Here is a 10,254-nt window from a genome sequence, read left to right as displayed (position 1 = left end):
ACACACTGATTTACTCTTACTGATGAGGCTGCCACCACCACCACCATCATCATCATCATCATCATGATCATGATCATGTTCATCGTCATTATTGTCTATATTGAAATAAAACTAACCATGTGTGTTTTTTTTAATTCTCATTACCATCTTCATTATTATCGTCTTCGTGTTTGGTTGTCAAATTTAAAATATTATGACCATCACTACTTCTTATTAGGTGTAATGAAAGTAAAGTTTAATTCACTTTTTCCTCATGAGTGACTAAAATTATATGACTGAAAACAAACATATTTTCTGTTTCTCTCAGTAAAAGTACCAGTATCACCATCATCTTCACCATCATCATCACAGTCATTACATCAACTCAACATAACAAAACCTTTACTATCAGAGCAGAAACATGTTATGATAAGTATAAGTGAGGAAAACTGCATTGCCTGCAGTAGTAGGAATTGCTGATTCGTACAAATAGAACGTTTAAATGGAACAGAGCCATGGTTATGTTACTAATAGGTAGTAGTAGTAACACCTACTGGGCTTTATCTATTGTTTCAAGTCAAAATATCTGCTGTGTAAGAGTAACATCTGGAATGTCTAGAAGAGCTGTATCAGTCAGTATATTCTCTCAGAATCAGTTGGACCAATGAAGACTGTAATGCTCCATGCTCTACAGAGAGTAAAAGTCATGTAAAGTCATTTATTCTACTAGCTTCTGTCACTCAATGAATCCCTCATTAACTCTACCTGAGAAAGAAGGTGAGTCCACAGCCTCCCAACCATGAATTAGCCTCCTCTGGTGAACTGTGATGTTTGGCTCATGTTTAGTCTAGGCCTAGGGCTTATGGGCTTATGGCCACTAAAAATCATATATATTGAATTTAAAAAAATGATAGATTAGATTAGAAGATATTAGATTAATAAAAGCAAAGCGAGCCACACAAGAAAGGTTCTGTTCTAAAGCTAGATTTTTAATTATAAGCACAGTTATAAATATCTATGATTTTTGAATGAGGTGTACTGAACCCATAAATTCCGATTTCATTTCAACTCTCTATTGGCCTAAAAATATGGAAGCCTGGAAAACCTTTTCAGTGTATGCCCCAAGATAGCAACATTTACCAGAATACAGTTCCCTTAAAACATACTTGGTCTGATCTTTGAGTAGATGGAGAGCCAGAGAGTTCATATCATTTGCTGTGTCACACCATTCAACATTATACAATTCTGCTCTGCTGTGGTATAAACTGCTCCACCAAATACACATGGTTTACAGTCAGTGAGGCAGAAGTAGTTGGTAAAAATACATATCTTAAATAAATTGTGCCAACTTATTGTCTGCATTTCAGCTGGTCATCAACAAGCAAGTTAGTTTGGAGAGCTGTTATAGCTTAGTTGTTACCAACCAAAACCTGAATGGACGTAGTGAGGTGTGATGCATTACAAAGTAAGTAAAGTACAAAGTAACACGTTAGAGTACTTGGATTACTTTTTTGATGTAACGAGTTATCTAATGCGTTCGGCCCGCAGTTTAAGTTCTCAGTTGTTTAGTTACATTTTCAAAAAAGGTAATCTGTTATTTTTGAACCAACTACTCCTGTAACTTTTGCCACAAGCAAAGAAAATCTGTCACAAATTTGCACGGTTACTACTTTTTTGGCAGGCAAGATGGGACAGCATTAATTTTGGTGAAATATTCACATTATTTTGATTTATGGGAGGAAATAAGAGCATTACAGTAACATGTAAGTTGTTTTTGTTGGCCTGTTGCAGTGATGTAGGGATGTGATTAAAAGCCTGTATGTAGTTTATAACATGTATTCAGGTATGTGATTAAAAGCCTGAATGTAGTTTATAACATGTATTCAGGTATGTGATTAAAAGCCTGTATGTAGTTTATAACATGTATTCAGGTATGTGATTAAAAGCCTGTATGTAGTTTATAACATGTATTCAGGTATGTGATTAAAAGCCTGTATGTAGTTTATAACATGTATTCAGGTATGTGATTAAAAGCCTGTATGTAGTTTAGAACATGTATTCAGGTATGTGATTAAAAGCCTGTATGTAGTTTATAACATGTATTCAGGTATGTGATTAAAAGCCTGTATGTAGTTTATAACATGTATTCAGGCATGTGATTAAAAGCCTGTATGTAGTTTATAACATGTATTCAGGCATGTGATTAAAAGCCTGTATGTAGTTTATAACATGTATGTGAGCATGTGTTTTGGAAGCCACTTTAATACAATAAAGAGCTGTTAATGGGACATTGTGTGTGTCATTGCTGCTATTAGAGTAAAGATTTACAGATGATGGGTCAGACTTGGCTGTGTGATGATGATGATGAGGTACAGTCATTATTATTTAATGGAGATCTGGACTTAAACAACATGCGCAAGGAATTACAAAGGGGTTTTCATTCTGGGTAACGCAAAAGTACTCTAACCAGTTACTTTTATCAGAAGGTAATGATGTAATGTAATTAGTTACTTTTAAAAGTAACATTTCCCAACACTGGTGTGATGTCACACATTTGTATTCATTGGTGTTGGTTTGGCACCATCTTTTCTGTTGAGAGCCAGGACCTTCCAAATAAGGAGTGTGGGGTGTTGACTTTTACACTCTGGAAACACTCCCCACCACCTCAGACTCAAGCTAAGACTATAGGTTACCAGGAACAAGGCAGGTATCATAGTCAAGTAACATTAAACTTAGTGAGATATTGCGACAATACTCTGAGCCAGGGAGAGCAGCAGATGAGCCAACTGTCAATCACAGCTGTGAATCAACACCCACACAGCACTCATCAAAACTACTAAGGGTCTTTCAACTGTGCAAGATAATACACACAGTTTACCATAATGAATGTGTAATATGGAGCGTTTTTACCCCAGGGTGCAAAATACAGAGAGGAGAAAATGCAAATATGTTATTTAGTACATGCATTGTGATTTACCAAACCTGAAGGTAATGTTGCTGATGGTAACTGTGTCTATAAATAATATGTTTTGAAGAGCAGGTATTAACCAGCTGTTACTGTGGAGGAAGACACAGAGGTACTATGACAGAATACTTATGGGGCTTTTCCACTATACAGTTCTAGCACTACTCGGCTCGACTCGACTTGACTCTACTCTGTTTTTGTTGCGTTTCCATCAGGGATACTACCTGGTACTTTTTTAGTATCTGCTCTGCTGAGGTTCCAAGCGAGCCGATACTAAAATGTGACTGCCGGCCACTGATTGGTCAGAGAGTCACTGGAAGAGTCTTGAGCTGTCCAACACAAGAATCAAACCCGCCAATTTTTGTCATTCGGCTCAATTTTCTAGCTTTGTGTGTGACAGAAAGCCACATACAGCAGCAAGTACACCATCACCTTTATGTCCTCCATTGTTTATGTGTTTGAGTCGCGTATAACACAAAGTCACAAAGTCATGACGACCCCGCTCACGTTGAGGAGGAACTATAGTAATGGAAAAGGTTCCTGGTACCAAACCGAGTGAAGCTGAGTAGTTCTAGAACTGTATAGTGGAAAAGCACCAATAGAGAACAGGATATTTCCACCCGTGTTAATTGACTTTATCATAAATACTCTTTTTTTTTGCTCTCACTAATATATTTATTAACCTCTTCACTAGAACCTCTAATTCCATGTGATCACATTCGATTTTGTGCTCGTAGGCTTCCTGCTCGTCCAAACTCTCCATTAAGACACAAAACTCTCATTTAAATACTGCTGTCTGCACCTGTTGTCATTTACACAGTTATTCTTAGTAGATCAACCACAAAACACACCAAACGCTAACCAAACATGCAATCTGTTGCACTGCACATGTAGTTTAGTACACTTTATTTGGGATCTCAGTAAATCAGGCCCTAAGTCTTTAAATCTTGTTAAATCTTTCCAAAATCACCAGCAGCACCTTGATTAGAGTGCCTCAATTTATATCAAGTGAATGGGAAGGTGTGTCCAAACTTTTGATTGGCATTGTACGTTTGCATTGGCTTGAACCTCAAGCTGTGGTAGTTGCTGTTTGGTGCCAATATGTTCCCAGCTAGCTGACAGTTAGCTGATCACTATGTTACCAAGCTTCTAACGCTATATTTCACAAGAAAAGTGTAATGAATTTTGTTACAGTATGTTATATTCTAATATGTCCAGACCGCCAAACTGCTGGGGAAATAAGTTTGGACATGACTTACTCACAGACAAAATTGGTTGGGAGGGGGGGCGTTGAAAATAATGTATATTAAAAGTATGGACTTTCTCATGCAGATACCCTGTCTTTGTATTTCTCAGCCTGTCACAGCACACTCTTTCTGTTTCATTTCTCTCCCATATGATACCTCTACCCATCCACCTCCACCATTCTGGTTTTCTCATACCCATCATCTTTTCTTTTTTCTCAGCCCATTACCCCATGGATCAAGCCAAGCTGTGCTGTCTCTTTGTTTCCCCTACGCTTCGATCGATCTGACATGGCCTGGCCTCTAGCAGCATAATAGCCATCAAGACACACAGGAACTCAGTACAAACTGACTGGCTTAAACAATACCAGCAACAATACCATCACATAAGGACAATACAGGCCAGACAGATTTCACTGAACAATAGTGTATGCTGCAATGTGTGTGTGTGTGTGTGTGCGTGTGTGTGTGTGTGTGTGTGTGTGTGTGTGTGTGTTTTACTGTGTTAGCAGTATGCCCAGCAGGTTGCCCAAGGACCCTCCCTCGTCTATCGTTTACTAAATTCTCTGTATTGTTTAACCACATCCCCTCTCCTAATCACTCTGACAACCACACACATGTATGTACACGCACACACACGCACTCTCTCTCTCTCACACACACACACACACACACACACACACACACAGAAAGTATACACAGCACATAGCTCACAGGCTCTGTAATGAAGTAGGCCAAGTGATGCTTTGTTCATCAGATTATGGTTATTTGCATTTCACACATTATGGCTCTAATAATTGATTTACAGCCTGATATCAAAGTCGAAAGTTTTGAAGTTGTAAAAACGTTCAATCTTTAATAGAAAAAGTGTAACTTTTTAATAATTTCTGATCTATTTGTATTTCCAGCATTTCAATAGAGAGTTGGATGAAGCAAAAAGGTGTTTAGTGGAGTATCAAGCTAAACTTGTCTGACTGACTGTGTAGTTAATGTGTGTGCCATAACCTATGTCTTCTAATAAGTAGGTTATCTCCGTATTTATTCTATAATTATTTGGCTTCGAACAACTCTTATGCTGTGAACACACTGAAGAGCAGCGAAAAGTGGCACACCACAAAAATTCATTTTTCTGTGCCACAGTAATAACTACAGCTGTGAACCAAAAACATTGCTGACATAGCTGATGTTCTTTAAGTGATTTATGTTGCCACTAAACTTTCATTTTTCCAATGGAAAATGAATTCTTATAAATAATATAAATCCTTGATAAAAGATTATTTGCAGACAACATTTGAGACACATCGCTCTTGCTGTTGCTCTGGTGTATTTGAGGAGTCAAAGGCTGCTCTGCCCGTCTGTGGGTGCATCACAGACCGGGAGTGATCATGATGTGTGAGAGGGGTTTAAACTTGAAGCTGAATAATTATCCAAATATTGACACACTGCAGCTCTAACATGTCAGTTTAGACTGCTGATCTCTGTCCGTACAGCATCTCTAAACCTGTAAAACACGTTGTATAGTATGTAATGTGCAGAAACAGTCACAATAAGTTTATCTTCCATTGTTAAATGTGTTTCAGGCGGGAAACATTTGTTGACACATACTTCGGCACGTCAGATGACTCTGTGTACTGATTGGCTGCTGGTTTTCTCTCGCCGCACTTCACCGCCGCAGCGGTGGCCGCCGCGAGTTAGAGACTGCATGGCAACTCGCCGCAGGACGCTTTTTCCCCGCCCTTCGATGTGTTCATGGCGATACATGCAGCCAAGAGACTATTATTGATTCCCTCTTGCCAGGTGACTGTTGTAACTTGTGTTATGACATGCTAACACCATTGTTACACAACTTCCCCCTTGTTCAAGTACCTTTGGCAGTCTTTAAAACTACCATAAGCAATAGCTAGCCTTAAGACCATGTAAAGTGAATTCAAACATTTTCTTCAAAACATATTAAATAGGTCATAAATGTATTTCTAAAAAAGCTGTAAAAAGCATTTCAACCATTTAGATTTGAATTGTGGAGGTAGGCTTCACACACTGTGTTTCAAGATTTCTGTGTTCAGGATTTGGTGGGCGGGTCTGAAAATCACTGCTGCGTTAGGTAATGCGGCGGTGATTAGCATAAACCCGCCCCTGCTGCTGTAGAGGTATAAATACATTCAGCACACACTACTACTAGTACAGTCTACAGTTAGCTGAGTTAGTCGCCGAGCTAGCCGCCAAGCTAGCAGCTGAAAGCTCTCAGACGTAGCGTCCATGTTTCTGGTAGAGGTAGTGACTTTGATTGACAGGTGACACTTGGTAGGGGGCGGGGTTTCAGCGAACTCGGCGGGCACTCCCATAGCGTTTGGTAGCAGAGAAAAAGGCTGAGTTTTACACAACTTTGAAGCCTAATTTCATATATTTGGCGATTTTTTTAATCATTCAAATTTGGCAGGGTGGTTAACAACACACTTTTCTTTAGTATGTCAAACTCAGAAAACACATTTATTCTTACTTTACACAGACTACTACTACTTTACAAAGACTAGCATTAGCAGGCAGTTAAGTCATTTCAGCTTGTTGCGCTGTGCATATTAACAGTAATCACAACCAGTTGTAAAAAATGGCATCAACAACCACACAGTTTAACTACAGTGTCATGTATTGAAATGGGGTATAGTGTTAGGTCTGTTTTCAGCTATCTGTTATCAATTTCAGGCAGAGTTTCCTGGTCCAACCATGTCTGTACTGTAATACACAGGACCAAAAATGGTGTTCATTCAGTCCAATAAGCTTGGCAAAAAAAATGTTTCTAGCTTCCAGGTTTGCTTTAGCGCCATGCAGCCCACTGAATATGTGCAGTAGTGTTTCCTGCTCGGCCCACAGACTCTTTTTGTATTTTTGTAAATTTATTTCTACAACTCACATTTGCACAACTGCACTTTGTACTTTTCTGGTGACAGCAATGAAATAAAGCACTTGATGAAGATTTCTGAGTCCCTGTCTTCTTCTTCCACCACTGGACCAATTCCCACACTATTCCCACAATGAGTATCTCAGATTTGTTTAATATCTTTGGATTAGTATTACAGACAGAAGGCACAAAGGATTGTGTAGGATTACATCACAATAGAAAATCTTTATCTGCTGAGAGAAGCAACATCCCAAATCTTACCAATTGCCAAAATGTCTGAGTATGACATTATGTCAGCAAGAAAACCATCAACCAGCCTCCTCTGTGCCCACTGACAATAGCCATTATATTTGACACAATAATATTAATTAAAGGGCCATTTACAAAAGGTTTTAAAACACATCTGACTTTCTTCATCAGAAGATTAAGCTTTGTCTTTTGTCATGGGGATGGCTCAGCTGCCAACACATGAGGTGTGAAGATTTGGTCACATGATGATAAGTGGTTGGAAATGGAGATGGTAAACTCTGTGTCTGTTTGAAGAATGTCAGTTTGTGGTGTCAGGTTTGTGGTGAAGTCAGCTGACCACTGACTCCTGGTCGATGACGTTTAATCTCTTCCCAGTGGATGTGGTTGAGTGGTTTTGGTCTGTTGATGATGAATTTGTCTCAATGAGAGTGAACTATCCACTGATTTAGACTGTGAGATGCAGTTGAAAGCTTGGGAAAGGTTAGTAACTGGACTTTGAGTTGAGATTATTTGGTCAATCTACTACCTTATCTCCATTTTACTGTTTGAGAGTTCTCTTTCAGGCTATTTGACCCCTAACAGTCACATTCTGGAAGTGGCAATTGACCCCAAGTTTGTTTGGGTTTGATGGTTCAGACATAAGGTGAACAGTATCAATTCAGGGCAGGATCCTTTGTATTCTGCAAGTCATTGAGGCCTGTTCAGTTTCAGGTGTGACGGGATGTCTGGGTTCAGGTGCCTTTGTGGCCCTCCGTATCACAGTCTATTGCGTGGTGGTCACATGTTTAAAGGGTTCAGTTAATTCAGTTGGACCTTATCAAGTCTTAAAGATGGGAAACATTATATATATATATATATATATATATATATATATATGTTGTTTTTACCTCGTTTATGCATTCAGGTGTTTCCGGTATGTATTCCATTGTTCTTCTCTTGTAAGCAGCCTGGTTAGGTTGTTAATCATAGGTTACAGATAAATGTAAACTTCATGGCTATAGTTACCACTATCAAATATACTGTTGCTAGCAGTCTATCATGCCTTATACAGAAACATCTCATACTCAAAATGTGAACACAGCTAACACAAAACATTGCTTTTTGTGTGTGTGTGTGTGTGTGTGTGTCACCGATTTGAGGGCAACGTCTTGGATATGAATATGGAAATATGTGACTTACTGACCCAAATGAACCTCTGGTCTCTGTGGGGCTAGAAGATATCCTTTAGCGTGTACCTCAAATCAGACCCCTGATTTGGGATAAAGTTATTGAGGTTTGGTCTGGAGTTTATACAAGGTATCCAGAGAACAGTTTCTGTAGGAATAACTCTGTCCAAAAGTCCAAGCAAAGTTTATTGCACATTGTTAAAATTTAAGAGGTATGCCAAGGTCTAATTTCTTATGAAATATATGTTTTTGTAAAAGTTGCAGACAAAACTTTGGGTTTAGAGAAGTTCCCGCAGTACTCTGCCAGCGTCCCACCTATTGACTAGTTTTTCAGCTGCTTACTGATATTCATACGGGCGTTGAAAGTTAAAAACATTACCAGAGGAGACATGAGCATACAAAATAATGGAATAGCGATGGCTCTGTTGGCTCCAAGTACCAGTCATGGTATGTGCATGCACTTACTGTTAGGTTACAGTTGGCTTTAAGCTGATTTCTTAATTATGCAAAGGAAAAACTTTATCAATGGTTGTTGTAGGTGTAATCACCACCAACCATAGAAATCTGATTTTCCGGCTACATGCAACTCTTGGCCTTGTTATTTTTTAATTTTTAACCAGGCATATTTAAAGATAGAGAGAGATATTGAACTCTTGCACTATTGGCTGCTGACGGCTTTAATATAAAACCATAAAAAGTTGATAAATCCTGCCTGAGGTCAGAGTAACAGTTTGAGCACACTGGATCATATAATACTATGATAACTTTTACAGAATAGTAAGAAAATACTTTTTAGCATTTACCATGACTGATGTTTACAAAGACAGTCAGACAGACAATGGAGGCAATGTGTTACACTTAAATCTGCAAGTAATCTATATGTTCTGTTTTAACAATGGCTCAAATAACCATGTTATATGAAATGTTCTTCTCTGCAGTTTTCCCTCTGATCATTGGAGCATTTAAGCGCTTTCAGTTCATTCTTTTGATTTTTGTGGCCACAACTTTATTGTTTTGTTTCAGTCTCAGTAGTTCCCAGCAGCAACAGCAGCAGCAGGCAGATGCTCTGATAAACCCACTGATCACTACCTGCTCAGCACCAAACAGCACTGACACAGTTAGAGACCTGCTGGTGAACATAGTGCATTGAGCAGAGTGAATGTTTCTGAGATACAGTGAATTTCATTGTATGTGAACATGCAATGAAGCAGTCATATTCATAGTGGAGCATTTACTAGCCAAATGTCTATCGATGCATGTGCAAATTACTGTAGAGATAACATAGGAACCCAGATAGCATGCGGATGTGGGCCACTTGAGGCAATGATCCGGCACTGTAGGCATTCTTCTGGCCCGGACAAAACAGACGTGAACCTAAACTGGCCCATGTAGTAAATGACATTAGGGCCAAATATCACAAAACGAATATGGCCCATCTTTGGCCGAAATATGGCAAGTATGGCAATGACTAATCCGGATGTGAGCCTAAAGAGGCCCACATATAAGGAAACATACTTGGCCCACCTTTGTTGAAACATATTTGGGCCAGTCTTGGCCGAACTGGTTTATTTGGTGTGTTTTTGGTTGACATCTGGCATTGTGATGGCTTGGTTATGGCCCACTTTTGGCAAACATGAGCGGACCGCCCAAGTGCCATCATTCCATGCTGTATGTGGGCCGGATGAACATGTCAGGTGTGGGCCAGATATGGGCCAAAAGATTTTTGCTATATGGGAAAGCTGGTGATGACCAAAA

This window comes from Scomber japonicus, chromosome 5 (assembly GCF_027409825.1).
Source record: "Scomber japonicus isolate fScoJap1 chromosome 5, fScoJap1.pri, whole genome shotgun sequence".
Classification (NCBI taxonomy): domain Eukaryota; kingdom Metazoa; phylum Chordata; class Actinopteri; order Scombriformes; family Scombridae; genus Scomber; species Scomber japonicus.
The sequence above is the reverse complement of the archived record's forward strand: the minus strand, read 5'-3'. Positions refer to the sequence as shown.